The 16,263-nt window shown below is 37.3% G+C and overlaps 2 protein-coding genes across 7 annotated transcripts in view; both read right to left on the bottom strand.

Annotated features, from left to right (window-relative positions):
- bru3 (CUGBP Elav-like family member bruno 3) overlaps positions 1-16,263 on the bottom strand; it is a 704,578-nt gene that overhangs the window by 558,873 nt on the left and 129,442 nt on the right. For 2 of the 6 annotated variants that reach the window (XM_087343449.1, XM_087343432.1), the window contains exon 1: positions 9,319-9,526. The exons of the other annotated variants lie outside the window; for them this stretch is intronic. The gene's annotated coding sequence lies outside the window, so the exon portion shown is untranslated. Of the gene's footprint in view, positions 1-9,318; positions 9,527-16,263 lie in introns of those variants that run through there. 6 annotated transcript variants of the gene reach the window in all.
- Positions 1-16,263, bottom strand: part of LOC110829673 (CUGBP Elav-like family member 3) — a 443,424-nt gene that overhangs the window by 81,530 nt on the left and 345,631 nt on the right. The window lies entirely within an intron of this gene.

A 16,263-nucleotide genomic window follows, 5' to 3' on the forward strand; every position in this document is an offset into this window, starting at 1 on the left:
TACAAACATTTGTTGTTCCCGGGGCCCATTTCCAAGTTGTGCTGACTGCACAACCACCCAACAAGTGGTCGTGAGCTCTGCCCCTGCACGGATATGCTACCCGCGCTACACGTGCTATAGCCTCTTGCGCCATGTTGCACCTTTAATGCCTAATCCCGCGTACTAAAGTGTACGGTTACTGACACCTGTTAAAATGCGAAGGCTTCGTCTCGAACAAAATAAAACAACTTCTTGTAGAAATACAGACGTTCGCTGCCCTTATGGCAGGCCTACATGGCCTGTCGACATAAGATGTCTTACTACTGCAAACACATCTACAAATTCAGTAATTTGAATACATGTGTTTTATCAGAGTTTATCAAATTTTAAAACAAATTAATATTTGAGGAGATTTAATAGGAAGATGGCCAAAACTGCATTACGAGGAGTTTTATAAATTGTACTCTTCATCACATATTAATGGTAAAACCAGACCAAGGATGGCGAGATAAGCGAACCTCAATTTACAAATGGAAAAAATTATAAAAACATAAAAAAAAATTGAAGGAAACCCTGAAGGATAAGCCACTTGAGGGGGTTAGCCGTACATGGGAAGACAATATTAAACCTGATCTTAAATAAATAGGACGCAGAGGTGAGAAATAAATACAGATTAATGAATATACTTATCAGTGGAGCACTCTTGTGACGCGGTAATGAACCAGCTGATTTACGGGTAATTTCTTGATCACCTGTGCGAGTATCAGGTTTTCAAGAAGAATTATTTCATGGAGTACGTTAAACAGAAATTATCCATGAGAATAAGAAAAATGTTAAGTACATATAAAACGAATATCACTAAGATATTTGTAACTACGTTAGATGTGTCACAACAGACTTAACAACCGACATCACGTGACCATGTGACCACGCATTTCAGCTCTAAAAATTGAAAAGAATTGTATCTGAAGCCAGATAGTTACAAACAATGTTAGGGCCACACTCGTAAAACGTTTTTCTGACCTAGGGAGAATTTTTTAAAAAAAAATCAAATTTTTAGGTACTTTGGTTTGTGTAAGTTGGCATTATACCACATAAAGTAGCCCATTTTGTTGTGAAACTGAAAAGAGCATTGGAAACAGACGCACTGTATGCTATATGATTTAATTATAGATTCTGTCTTGGAAATTCTGACCATGAAAATATTGTCACAAATGCAGCAACTAGATTTTCACAATATATACATCGTTCTTCCACAGACATATGGATGCATTGAACAACAAAGTACTCATGTAACTGTGTAATGGGTAGTTATCTAAATCTATCAAGGCCATGCCTGTAATTCAAGTCAAATAATAAACTCGATACACGTATTCTACAAACAGGGGCCTATAAATAAGCATATTATACACCGTATCCAGCACAATTATTTCTTAATTAAAATTCTGTGTCTTGGAAGCAAGCTGAGAAAGAAATTTATATAGACCGACTGAGATAATAAGGTCTAAAATATTAAGCAGTGGACAGAACAAATTGCTGCTACCAGGAGATATATAATTTCCGTATCAGATTGCCTATTCATTGTTAATTTCGAAGGTAAACTTACGTAAATTAAAGAGAGGAAATATAAGAAGTACGGTGTAATTGTTCCCTGCAAGTTGATTTAAAAGACTGGACCTGACGAAAATTCGTAAGTAACTAGACAGTTCATACTCAGCTTTAAACTATCTTACAGGCAGTCATCTATAAAGGTTCATATTTTACAGCAACTTTTATCAGTACTGTAGATCAATATGGGTTCTGAAATGGGTTTAAGTATGTGCTTATGCAAGTTTTAACTAAGCTTAAAAGTTTAGAGAAGAACGAAGTTTCTAACCTCAAACTGCAAATAGTAACTGTCCCTGGAATTGAGAGTGTTTTAATGACCTACACATCCAAAAGTAATTAAAATATTGATATTGCAGCAAAGTGTGAAGGTACACACTATAGTCAAAAAAACATGTTTTATATATAGTTCCGTGTTTTATACTTTCACTACCTTATTTCAAAGAACACAAAAAAAGGCCAATGCTGACAACCTTTCTCCTACCTGACACTCCATCTCTAGAATTGACGGTAATTACTCGACACCTGCCCGATTTGCACTTGAAGCAAGTTGCGTTTCTGTTTCACCAACATTGCATTTGTGTCAATTTTTCGATTGCTGTGAAATGCGCTACAATGAAACCCTCTCAATGTTTACAAATAACTTGTAAAGCTTTGACTTTCACTCATATCAACAGTTTGCACAGCTCCAATGATTAAAACCGTCTTTAAAAACCTAATTCAAAAAGAAATTATCCGTCTTCTACGGTTCTTGAAGTCTCATCATGTCTCTGGTAAGTATTCTGAGTCAATTCATACTTCATATTCTGCTTCCTTAGATCCGTTTTAATAATATCCCTCCGTCTACTTATAGGTGTCCCAACTAGTACCTTCTCCTTGGGTTTCATGACTAAAATTCTATGTGCATTTCTTATCTCTCCCATGAGAAATTGATAAATAACAGTCAGGGCTATATATAACACAGCTGCCTTTATTTTATGATAAAACCGTGCTCTTATTGGTCACAGCTCTTCCTTGTTTGTATTTCTCAATTCAGACTTCTCCGTAGTGTCTACCGCTGTGGTAGACTGCACACTCTAGACCAACTACTATCACGAGCAGAGTTCAGCATAGGCAGTCATGGAGCGCCGTGGAATTGGAATATGGATTTATTTATCTGCCTCCCATCTAGTAGGTCGTTGCCATGGCGAACACACAAACAGAAGCAAGCTCTATCACCATGGCAACTACACAGTCCCCAGGGGCTACCTCTCTCTTATCTATTGCTGTCTTCTCGTGAGAAGTCCCACTGGTAAAATACACTTTGTTTCTAAAGTGGAAAATGATTCCAGTCATTTGTCTATTTATAAAGTTTTTCATTTTTTTCAAAAAGAAATTTATAAAGAATGGACATTACGCATCACTATAGTGACACAAATACAGATTTTACGTTTAGTACAGATACTGCAAGAGAGAATTTCTGTAAACGTATTTATAACAAAGAAGGGCTAATTAACGTCAGTAAGAGACATTACTGCTGGTTCTGTAATTAATACACTTCTCTAAATTGTGTATAGGTGGAGATGTAAATTCTATAACACAAGTCTACGGTACACCGTGTTACAGAAACATATAGGCTAATACACACTGTTCATAGCAATGGGAATTAATTATATTAATGAAATATAAAGTCCATTAAGCAGACTTGGAATTATGAGATCTTTACAAGTATGCCTACCTTACTTCATGTGTAAATACTACCCATTCAAGTAGCCAAAATACAACAAAGTATTCACCTACGAGGTTTATACGTAATACAGTCTCATGCTGCTCCTTTGTCTAGTAATTAACTACTTCCTTCACGTTTTGGCGCCAGAGGTATTACATCTGCAAGGATAGGTGCCCAGTACCAAAACGAACTATGTCCCAGTGACAAATAACGTTCTGTAAAGTGATTAAAACCACTCTGATCAAAAATAAAATACAATTTAAAGCAAAACTGGGAGACCATGGTTAGATTTCCAGCCTCCTTTCAAAAGGTGACGAGAGATGAAGATTTCGGTCTTCTGGGTTGTTGCGCTGTGTAGTCTGGTCGATGTTTACCAACGTTTCAGAGGTCATACTGCCTCCATCATCAGGGCGATTCTTAGTATGAAGATTTCTGTCTTCTGGGTTGTTGCGCTGTGTAGTCTGGTCGATGTTAACCAACGTTTCAGAGGTAATACTGCCTCCATCATCAGGGAGATTCTTAGTATGAAGATTTCTGTCTTCTGGGTTGTTGCGCTGTGTAGTCTGGTCGATGTTAACCAACGTTTCAGAGGTCATACTGCCTCCGCCATCAGTCCATTTAGTTTCAATATGAAGTAAATATTTATGTCCAAAGATTGTTTAACCAAGCTGCAGAAATCGAGTGAAACAATAAAGGTATAAATTACAATGGTGACTGTAGTAAACCATGAAAAGTTAAGTAATTTCCGCCTATTGTTATGGTCCATCCGACAACCTTAAATCAATGTTCAGTTCGGTTTGTTAGCTGTTACGCATACATAATCTGTAAAACAAATGTGACAACTATTTATGCAGTACCATTACTAGACACGTTGAACAAGCATGGATAAATAACAAGAAATTATTATCCACCAACATATGCCCAATATACATACAGATTTTAATTATTTACCTTTCTATAGTCATATGCCTGAATTAACATTTCTACATTTTGAGCAGTGCCTGGCTCTTTAACACAGACAGTTTCTTTTTGCACGTTTACTATTTAGAATGTCGTTAATTTCAGTACCAAAAAATTTGAATAATCTCATCACTTGAGAGGCCATAGGCACACAATAAAGTTCAGCTGAGATTATTTCACTGCACCTGCCATCAATGCCATCCAGAGACATCCTGGCTGACTCAGATGTGTTGACATTTTCTTCCAACGCTCCACCTATTTGTTAAAAACATGCCTAAAGACCGCGCTGCATCCCAAGTGCCGTATTGTCTCCTACTGACCACTTTATACCATTTAAGTTGCTCTTTTCAAAGACAAATTCGCGTAATTTTCTATCACTTCCTTTGTAAAAGTAGTATCAACATTTAAACCTCTTTCTGTAAGCGAATCTTTCATTTCTGATAGCGCAGTTTGGAAATACAAGATGACCCTGGGCACTGGAACGCACACATCATAATCCACGGAATCGGAAATCCCTTGGATTGACGTAATTACGATAAACATGTCTGAACACGTCGTGTCAGAGAAGTGACCTCCAGTTGTAGAAGGCGGAGAAGAATTTTACATATTTAAAGTTTATTTAACGACGCTGAATTGGAAAGGATGTGGAAGGAAGCGGTCGTAGTCTAATTTAAGGTACTATTCCGGCATTTTCTGGAGTGACCGAGGAAAAGCACGAAAAACCTCAGTCAGAATAGCCGGTCTATGGGCCGAGGGTGAGTAACGAGGAGGTGGCAGAATCACAGCGCGAATAAAGTTAATAAAGTTATTTTACCCTTAAACACATATTATTGTTTAACGTAATTACAAAGAATATTTAACTTTAAATTCATCAGGAAAAATGTAGCGCATTCCTCTCCTCCATTTGAGCAGATCAGATACAGTGTTGGTGCAAGAATATTTTTTTTTTCCCGTAACGTTGGCGGATTTTAATACTGGCGTTCGTCATGTTTATATAAGCAAATAGAAGCAAAGGCTTCAGGAACGTGTTTTCGAATACTTGCAGCTGTCGAATTTCTGTTTACAGAAAGTAAGCAAACAAGTCTGTGATCGGTGAATAAAAAATATGAAAGAATTGCACAAAATACAAAATATTAAAAATGTCCTTGCTTCTATTATAAAGAGCTGAAACCTTTAGTGCGTTTAAACACTGTGTATTCATTTAAATATTCTTCGAGACCTATGAATTAAATCTTGTGAAATTTATTTATGTTACAGAACTATGAGAATATGAATATTTTTCCAAAATATACTAAGAAATTACTGATATTTACCTACATTTATTGCTATTTATTCCAATTTCCTGTTTATGTAAATGTTATAAAATGTACAAAGCAGATGGGAGAAATAATAAATGCTCAAAATAAATGTGTTGAGGAAACACCTTTTGAAGGCGTCATTCGGAGATCGAGGCGTATATACCGAGTAAAACAGAAAAAAAAATTGAGTAAAATTATAGTAATATAATCTAGGTTGTTATAGATCAGGGCTGGGTAAGCGGTACATTTTCATGTTTGTTTTATCGAAACACCAGATTCTAATCTCGAAGTCTTTATTACTTAAGTTTATTTCTTTCTAACGTAAGAATGTACTTAAAATTGCTAATAAAATGTTAGGAAAGTGCCCGATATTTGGATGATTACGAATTATGAAAGTATGTTAAAGATGCACATCGAGTGTTCCAAGGTAAAAAATATATATAGTTTCTCTTCGATTAGTCGTAAACCAATCGCGAATACACAACTAAGTTCTTATAACATAAGCGACGGGGCACAAACGACAGACCGCAGTCTACCGAGCGCTGTAACGAATTAACATCTTAAAATTTAGAATGCTTTTCCTACACCGGCCTACAAAGTAGCTCGCCGAAAGATTTTAGCGTTGTCTCTTAGTCCCGCCTTGCAGGACATCTACCTGACAAGAAGGATGGCCTTGTCACAGGAATGCTTCAACTTTACGCGGGGTCGAGAAGAACAAGGAACACGGGTTTAAAATAATGAACCAGCCCACATCATAATCCCCCACCACCCTTAAACAAATAGACCGAGGTACACGCATCGCTACAATTAAGGCCCCGAGCTGCGTTAATGACTCGTCAGAGCTTCTCGAATTTCTTGTTCCACCCCAACCCTTTCCTAGTAACTGCTCCCGTTTTTATACTTCAACCCCCTCATTCACGTTTTGGTGTATTCCACGAACTACCTTCCTTTAACACTAGCTCCACTCATTTATTGCACAGGGTACGTTTTTGTCTTCGCATATTTGCAGCGAGAGCACTATAATTAAACATCACAGACTGAGAGAAATTTATGGGTGTGAAACTTAGTCCTTAAAAGAAGGTAGATATAAAAAAGGTGGAGCGTGTTTAAGAACAGGTGGTGGAGGAATATATTTGGATCCAAAATATAAAGTTGTAGGAGGACAAACAAAATGTATAATGAGGAACTTCATAATTTTTACACTTTACAAGCTTGATAACACTGGCGTGGAATGTATCGGGCTATAGAAGTGGTGCATATAAAACTTTGGTTGCAAAACCCGGAAGAATGGTCACTTCGGAGACCTAGGAGTGGATGAGCCTTTACCCGGGGATCAAGCAACTAACATCGGACCATTCAATTCTACCGGTGCCGATGTTTAGCATACGTAATTATTTTACTATTTCCAGAGTTGCTACAGGCTTTCATATCGCTCTGTTTCGGATGAAGGACGTTTACTTGTGTTAACAAATTGGGTTACGTTGGTTTAGGTTAGGTTAGGTTGGGATAGGTTAGATTGGGTTAGATTAGATTGAGTAAGGTTAGGTTGGGATAGGTTAGGTTAAGTTGGGTTAAGTGACGTTAGATTAGTGTGCTTTGGGTTTAGTTTAGGTCACGTTAGATTAGTATGTGTTGCCATATGCAGATCTTAAAGATTCTCAAGGTCATATGTATCCACGCTTACATATGCCAAAACGTAAATACCTGGTTGGGGATAATCATGTCAAAGTGTGGTCACGTATAGGTCAAGGTCACACCGAAGTCACGTCAAAATCGGCCCAATGGTTTGTTAGATACAGGTCTTTAAAATTCTTAAGGTTATATGAAGTCACGCTTATTTCTGAGAAACCGTAATTAACTTGTCGATCATACACGTCAAGATCATAGGGAAGTCACGATAAATTCGGCTTACTATTTACCCAGATACGGGTCTTTGAAAAACTCGAGGTCATATATTTCCACAATTACTTCAGCTAAACTGTAAATAACTGCTTGACCATACTCGTTTCAAAATCAGGCCACTTAAAAGTCAAGGTCATATAGAAGTCACAACAAGATCGTCAAAAAACTTTGTCACACACGTCTTTAAATTATCAAGGTCATATATTTTATCGCTTATTTCTGCCAAGCCGTAAATATCTGGCAGATCATATTCATGTCAAATTTAGGCCACTTACAAGTCAAGGTCATATGGAAGTCACAACAAGATCGGCCCAACAGTTTGCCACATACATGTCTTTAAAATTCTGAAGGTCATATATTTGCACACTTATTTCTGCTAAACCGTAATTAACTGGTTAACCATACTCGTGTTAGAAAGAGGTCACGTACAGGTGAATGTCATATGAAAGTCACAACAAGATCGGCCCAATAGTTTGCCAGATATAGGTTTTTAAATTTTTCAAGGTCATATATTTACACCCATATTTCTGCCAAACCCTAAGTATCTGGTTGAACATATTCATGTCAAATCTAGGCCACATGTAGTTCAAGGTCATATTGGAGTCACAGCAAGATCTGCCAAACAGTTTGCCGGATACAGGTCTTTAAAATTCTCAAGGTCATATATTTACACACCTATTTATGCCAAATCGTAATTAACAGGTTGTCCATACTAGTGATAAAATGAGACCACGTATAGGTGGAGGTCATATGGAAGTCACAACAAGATTGGTTCAATAGTATGCCAGATATAGGTCTTCATATTTTTCAAGGTCATATATTTACTCCCTTATTTCTGCCAAACCGTACGTTTCTGGTTGACCATACTCATACCAAAGTTAGGTCACGTATTGGTCAAGGTCATATGGAAGTCACAGTAAGATCGGACCAACAGTTTGCCAGATACAGGTATTTAAATATCTCAAGGTCATATATGTCAACACTTATTTCTGACAAACCTTAAATAACTGGTTGACCATACTCGTGTTAAAATGAGATCAAGGACAGGTCAAGTTCATGTCAAGACCACGACATGATCACCCAAACTGTTTGAGAGTAAGAGGCCTCAAAATATTCAAGGTCATTCGAAGTACTATTTTCTCATGCATATACATAGATAAGTGAATGAATCTGAGTGGCATTGCACACATCACTTAGAGGTCACGGATATGTCAAGGTCATGTATTGGTTACAATATAAACTCAGTGCCTAATTTGTGTTGTTAACAAACAAAAAGTGAAGCCGTCATTCTACATGTAATGCAGGTCGCTCGGGGGGAGTGGAGGTATAACTCCTTCTCTTTCTTGACCTGGACACTAGATGGGGGTGAGTGGTCAGCATCACTCCCCGGACGCGCTTTACCTCCGGGGATGGAACCCTGTACCCAGTGGATAGGAGGCTGGGTGGGCCCCAGAGTCGGTCTGGACACAGAGGCTTGAGGAAAAATCCTCTGCCCCTGTCGGGGATTGAACCCCAGTTGTAACTAGTCACTATAGTGACTGAGCTAACAAATTACAAAGGAATTATGGCTACTACTTCACAGCCTACATATTATATTACCTGTTACTTCAGCTTTATGCCCATGTTACATTGTAAAACCATATTTCTATTAAAATCAATAATTTACTTTTTGTGGAAACTTACTCAGAATTATTTCTCGTTTTCCTGAAGTTATGACTCATATCCTTCCTACCCTCGCACCAGTCATGCCACAGAATAAAGCCACCAAAACATGTCTGTCTGAATAAGCCACCCGATCGAGTGACGTGTCGTAACAAAACAAAGTAAAATACTTAAATTCGTAGCTTACTTAAAAAAATTCCTTACCTGTCAAACGTTGAACGAATGTCGCTTCATTAGGTTTTATGAAGTCAAGAAGGAAAACAGATTAGTCCACACACACAAGATTCTTAGCACAGGTTAAAAATCACTACTGTATCACTATAATTACTTACACACACGTATATTATGTAATCTTCAAGCACTGTATCCAATGTAAATACACGTTAATGTACAAAATAAACTGATCAAATGAACACAAAATTCCCATGTGCATATGCGAGACGTCAAAGGACAATGACCAACAACTTTCGCTGAATGATGGGTAATCTACGAAAGGAGGTGAGGGGAAGGGGAAGTTGGCTGTTCCACGTGTCACAGAACGCTAGCTCAAGGACACGCTACCAACCACCTCTATTTCAGCCCAAAAAAATAAAGACACTATCCACTTACGACAGGTAAATCGTCTGTGCTTTATAAAAATTCATAACTGATATAATATCGAATTATTCTATCTGCTTTTGCGGGAGGGAAATGTTCACTGCTGTAAAACTACTGTACATGGGCACTAGAGTGCAGAAATGGAGTTGATTCTCGACTAAATACAACGTGGAAGAAATAAAGAGCTTAAATATGGGACGTTGTTCTATCTTGCATGACTGTTTAACTGTTAAGTTGAATATTTCTACGCCTTTCACCACTATATACTTATTTATTTATTTGTGTATGTAGTTGTAGTTGTCATTCCAATCAACAGGAAATCTAATTTAATTAAATTAATAGATACATATTTATAATATTTATTGATTGCCAGGCAACAATTTCAAAGTGCAAACAAAGGTACTGGCATTCAATTAAAATCTCAGCTATTTCATGAAATTATGAATCTTAATATCATGCAAAATATTCAAATCGATTTCCGTAAATAACATTGCGGCAGTACAAAATATTTTAAACTTTCTGTTTATAAACCATTGTAGTTGTGTATGAAATTTGGCACGACAGGGTATTAGGCCACTTACGTGTAAAACAGTTATGGATGCACCATTTATTCCGAGGTTAAATGCGCCGAACAACGCTTTACAGCCAATTGAATAAGAATTTTCTTGGATATTATCCATCGTCTAGTAAATATAAAACGTAAAAACGACGTTTCGGAGATGGGACTCTATCTCCGTCTTCAGGTTCCTACACAGTTGGGCCCACTAGATAGAGCTAATCCCTATCTCCGAACAAAGTAAAAAGTGAAAGTCCCGGAATAAAAAGGCATTACCACACCATCCATCCGTGGGACGTAAAAGAATAGTATGTAGAAATCAAAATTCATAAACACGATAAAGCCAAAAAACAAAAACTCACAAAAGGTGGGAATAAATACACATGAATATCAGCTCGAAACTCGATGCCCAACTTGGATTTCTTCGGAGATTACAGGTATCCAAATAGGAGATAAATCCAAACTAGGCTGACTGATAGGGTTGGTGAGTAGTGCCATGTGTGCTGCCTCATTGTATTTTCTGTAGATGGTATTGGGTTCTGTTAAAAATACTCTGGCTCCATCCCAACAGATGATTCAATGTAGTATATTATTTTATTTATTGATTACCTCTGTCAGAAACAGATACACTAATAGTAAAAACGCATAAGGTAGAATGAGAATAAAAATTTAAAATAACGATTTTGGAGAATATAGTGTAGTTCACTGCAATTTTACATTTTTGTTTCCTAATCACAAAGATCAGGTACAGAAAAGAATATAAATGTCTAATATAAAAACACAAATTGTAAAACATACTATTCCAAGTACGACTTCATAAATTGAATTTTCTCATAAATATTTTAATAACTCAAATTTAAATCCTTCGATGAAATTACAAAATGTACATTTTGGTCTTCACCGCCGTGAAAACCTAAAATCCCAGACATGTCAAAGTATGTAAATAAATTTGAGAAGAAAATGACAAGTAGGATTCCTTTCAATATTAATCCCACAATTCTTGTTGTGGCACATACGGTAAGGGTTACAACGTAATGGCTTGCGGCCGACTCGTACACAAATCAGACGTAATTAAAATACAAAGAAGAAGAGCATGACTTTGTCTTTGTCATTCGGCCATTTCTTTTTTCCACCCCTTTTCGAGATGAATAAAGAGTTTCACTTTAATTATTCTCCCCCTTTCCACTCATGTTCTCGCTAATGAACACCCCTGTGACGAAGCACAGCGAGTTTCTTGTTTGATCAAAAGCTTATTCCGACATTTTCGCACGTTAGCATTATAATATAAACTAAGATGAAATTGCCATCGTGTGAAAGACAAAAAAGTCTGCCCCATTTAAAAATGTCTGTTCTTTTTACAAGTTCGCTTCTTACTTGACATGAGATACTGCCTGTTGACGTAGAATAGGTAAGTATTAAACCGTTGAAACTGCAGTGGACCTTCTGCAGTAGGCTGATTATTGAGAGTGCTTTAGACAGATCTTCGTCCTTGCTAATTTCCTCGTAGGCCTTTTTTGTCAAATAATTTAATTCAACTACGACTAATACATGAACATTTTTGTTTCATTACTGTAGGATCTACGAATCAACAATATACTTTTCTTTAAAAGTTTTAAGCGCATCTTACATGAAGTTAAATAACTTAAATTATAAGTAGGTGTAATTTTCCATTAAGTCAGAAATATGTGATGAAAACATTGCATCATTTGACTTTTCCAAGTTGGACGTTCTGACAATAATACACTGATCTCAAGATAACCCTCATAAGGGTAATAATAGATACATATAAGACTGTAGTCTGAAAGTAGAAATTAACGCGTTGAATAAAAAATAATATTACTACCGACATTAACCTCCTCGGTTCGACCAAACTGTAGTATCGCATCCACAAATTACCCTATGATTTAAAAATGGTTCAATTACTTGTAGTTTTTCTAATACATCTGTTATCAACACAGATTAATATCGCGACTGAAAATATAAGAATGGACTCTTTTCTGTATATAAAGAAATACCAAGAGACAAAACAGGTATGTTTGTTTTACAGTTTCCGATATAAGCCACTGAAAATATAAAGACCCCATTATTGTGATGACAACTTGCATAAAATAGCATATATTTGTGTTATTCATATTGTCCTCAAAGGGCTCTGAACATTTGTGTGTGTTTTAATGGGCTCAAGAAGCAGTAGTTCCAATCCTGGGAACGATATTTGGTTTCAACCGTAGGACACAAGGAACAATTTTGTGATCTCTTAACTATTCCGGGTATTTTTGGAGCACCCAATCCAGGGATACTGTGTGAGCAATATTTATTATAATACTTCGCCGACCAGTATAAATGATGGTTTCCGGACTGAAAGAAAAAGAACATTCGCGGAACGACAGATATCCGCGGTTTACAGTCTGGTAAGCATTGTCCTTAGCACTACGGAATTCTCAAATATTTCATTGTCAGTCCTGTGAACTATTTTGAATACACTACGACGTCAGTGTCGGCTAACACGAACGCTACGGTACAAAACTAGGAACGGATCCATGTTTGGGAGAAAATCTTACGAGGGATGTTACACAAACATAGCGGAAAGTATATATAAATCCGAGATGATGAATATTTCAAGAGTCTTAGGAGGGTGACGATCGCATGACTTAAATGAGGAAGGAAGGAAACAAAGTTGGATTCACAAATATTATGTGCTTTGTAATATGTAGTGGCATGCTGTCGGGGAATTTTCTGACGTAGAAAAATTTTATTGTGGGCTCTACATACGTACAGAGGGACTTTTCTGCTTTGTTCCAGTTTTCTTTGCATCGACACGGAGAATCGTGAAACGGAATGAAAACAAAATTAATCTCGTTAGTCTGCCATTCATTACGTTATTTGTTTATAAATGTCGATCCATACCGAAAATAAACAAATTAGAAAGTTTATATAATGATAAAAATTTCCACATTCATGTGTTCTTCACCATCGCATATCAATATGCACTAATCAGCTGCTGATGTGCCTCGTGTTATTCAATTGTCTGCCTGAAATTGTAACCGCGTCGTATACTAGCTTAGACGTTTATAGATGATGTTCTTTAGTTCTGAAGATAGAGTCAGTATGTTCCACTAGAACGTTGATATACAGCCAGAAGACTACAGGGCGCAATTTCCGAGGCTCAACGGCGTTTGTTAAATTTTCCTAAATGTTATGTTTAAGTCCATATGGAAATATTAAGTATGTTATTCATAGCAACTCTGCTATTGGATCACAGTATTACAGTTCTTTTCTATAGCTTAGCGTCCAACAACAGTGTTTCGGAGATGATGGTTGTATCTGGATAACAAACTACAGCCATCTGGATATAAGACATTCATCACACATGGACAGTTTCATGTGGAGTTCGGAAATATCCCCAAAGCGACTAAATAAAACCACGCGAAACATAATAAAGAGCATAAGTGTGTAGACATAAACTTTCTCTATTCGTTTTGTTATTATGAAGCATTAACCCGATTATCAACAAACAGAAGGATAAGAATTTCTGTCATTCAAATTCAAGTTTCAATTAATCATGACAGATTCACACTGCGTTTTACAAACTTACTTGGAACTGTGAACGGGTTGTGGCATAATGGTTAAGAGACATCACGAGTTAACGCTTCATAAACCAATTTCGTGAAAGCAGACACGACGCTCTCAAGGCCTACGTCGTAAGCCAGCAATCTGCACTGAAATATGCGGTGTGGCGTAATAACGGGCACGGCTTGTGACCGATAACTGACCCCGACTCTGCGAATATTGGAAAATGACGTAGATTCTTACCATTGACTGCGTATCTAGTGAAATTAAGACCAAAGACTGAAATACAATTTCACTTCATGGATCTAATTTGAATTTGGGCACTCCTGTTAACATTTTCATAAACCCACCTCTTCTTTGATCAGTCATCCCATACCGATCCTCGAACTCTCGCCTCATACCTTCCTTTTCATCCTTCGCTGGCCTTTGTTTCGCAAACCCCAACGTCAGAGATGATTGAAAGGTGGGCGGATAAAAGGGGCAGGATTTCAAGGGTGAGAACGGACTTCAGTCCCCCTTCATCCTGCGGACCATTCTTCTGTAGTAATCATGTCCAATTACCAGGATGGATGTTGCCGAAGTGAGAGGGTGAGATGAAACTCACTTGGCAGTGAGAGGTTGTTCCTGCAAGGTTGTGCAGAACAGTAGCTACATTGTTACAGCTGATGAGCGGAGAGGGAAATCAATGCACGGGTGCACAGATGAGCACTGCTATGGTTGCATTTTTCTGAGGGCAGACGGGTGAAAACAGAATTGGAGCCCTTAAAAAAATTAGATACTTTCATTTTAGGGCGAGGTTACCGAAACGCGGCGTTCCTTTCCGTTACCCACGTCGTTTACGTAACAAATTATGCGGTATATTTGATATAGGCGAAAGTGGCTGGAAGCCAAATGCTGGAACCAGCAGATACTAATTGGGAAGACTGTTCAGTGCCGAGCTGAAAAGAATATTTATAAATACAGAATCAAAGCACTGACCTATTCTTCTGATACAAATCACGGATTTCAATTTTTGTTACGAGAAACTTACAAGTTAGTATTTCAACATCACCGTCACACTTTAGATTGTAGTGATTCTCTAAAGGTTTATGACAATGGGTGTTTTATTAAAACACGTGTTTGACATGACACCAGTTTTCGGGATTTGGCTCGAATCCCGTCTTCAGGTGACTGATTATCATTATTCTTAAACGTTTTATTCTTGATAATAAAGGTGGGGATCGAACCTGAGATCTGTCGAATGCTTGATTATAACGCTAACGTGACCTAATAATGGAGGCATTAATCATATCTGGAAAGTCAATAGACTTATACCAAACTACACGGCGCAACATCCCAAAAGACTGTCACCTCACATCCACTGGAATGCACTACACCGGCGTTGTTACGGCTAACAATCCATGTTAACGGCTGCAACACGCACTTCGCTAACATGATTATTGTTTTGTACATCAGTGGAATACCACCTGTGATAAAAGAATCGTTTCTGACCAAACTTAGCGTTAATCATCGTACTAAATTTCAAGATCCTACGTTGTAAGGTACAACAGTTCGAACATTCACCATGTTGTTACTAAAATAATTTTGAAGGCCTTAGCTGACTTGATAATCACACCGACTTTCACTGAAATCGTCAATTAGTGCCTATTATATTGATGTCTACAATTTAATCAGAGGCGACTAACAAACTTAGAATACAAATTCGAGCGAATATTTACAAGTAAATATAGAACTATGTATCTATCGTTATGACGAACTTGACAGACAGACAGACAGACACAAATATGGCTCTGTATTTTGGTATGGTAAAGAAACGTGGACGTCCAGAGCTGAGTTTACCTCAACCAGGGGGCTCAACAAGCAGGTTTTCTATCCGCTTTCAGGTTCCGAAACGCTGAGAGTTTATGATTCTATGATTCAGATGACGAAAAAGTCCAAAATAACAATTTTGTAAGAGAACTTGACTAAATTACATCTTGACTGGCTGCAGCTGCTGCTGTATACTGACAATAAACACTCTCTGTTCTGCAGTACACAACATAAAGTGCGAGACAACTTAATCTTCAAGACTAATGCTGTTTTACGAAAGTGTAATAACATCATAAAACATGGTGCTACAAAAAAAATCAAGCATTAAAATAGCATTTTCTTGAATAACCTGTAGCTTAATTATGTCGGAAATCTTAACATACTACAGTGTACTCAAATTTTAAAACCGCTTACAGAAACAAATATCTCCGTATTTTTTTTCGACTTTCAAAAAGCACGCGTGGTAAATGTCTTTATTCCACAAAAAAGAAAACAATGTCAGAAGAAGAAGAAGAAGAAGAAGAAGAAGAAATCGGGAAGGATGAGAAAGGATTGGCGAAGACATGTGCAGCTTTGTGAAACATGCCGTTAAAACCACACATCAGCTGCTTAAATGAAAT

This window comes from Zootermopsis nevadensis, unplaced genomic scaffold (assembly GCF_977971745.1).
Source record: "Zootermopsis nevadensis isolate Lab colony 2312 unplaced genomic scaffold, Znev_1.0 Znev_ptg000001l, whole genome shotgun sequence".
Lineage (NCBI taxonomy): Eukaryota > Metazoa > Arthropoda > Insecta > Blattodea > Termopsidae > Zootermopsis > Zootermopsis nevadensis.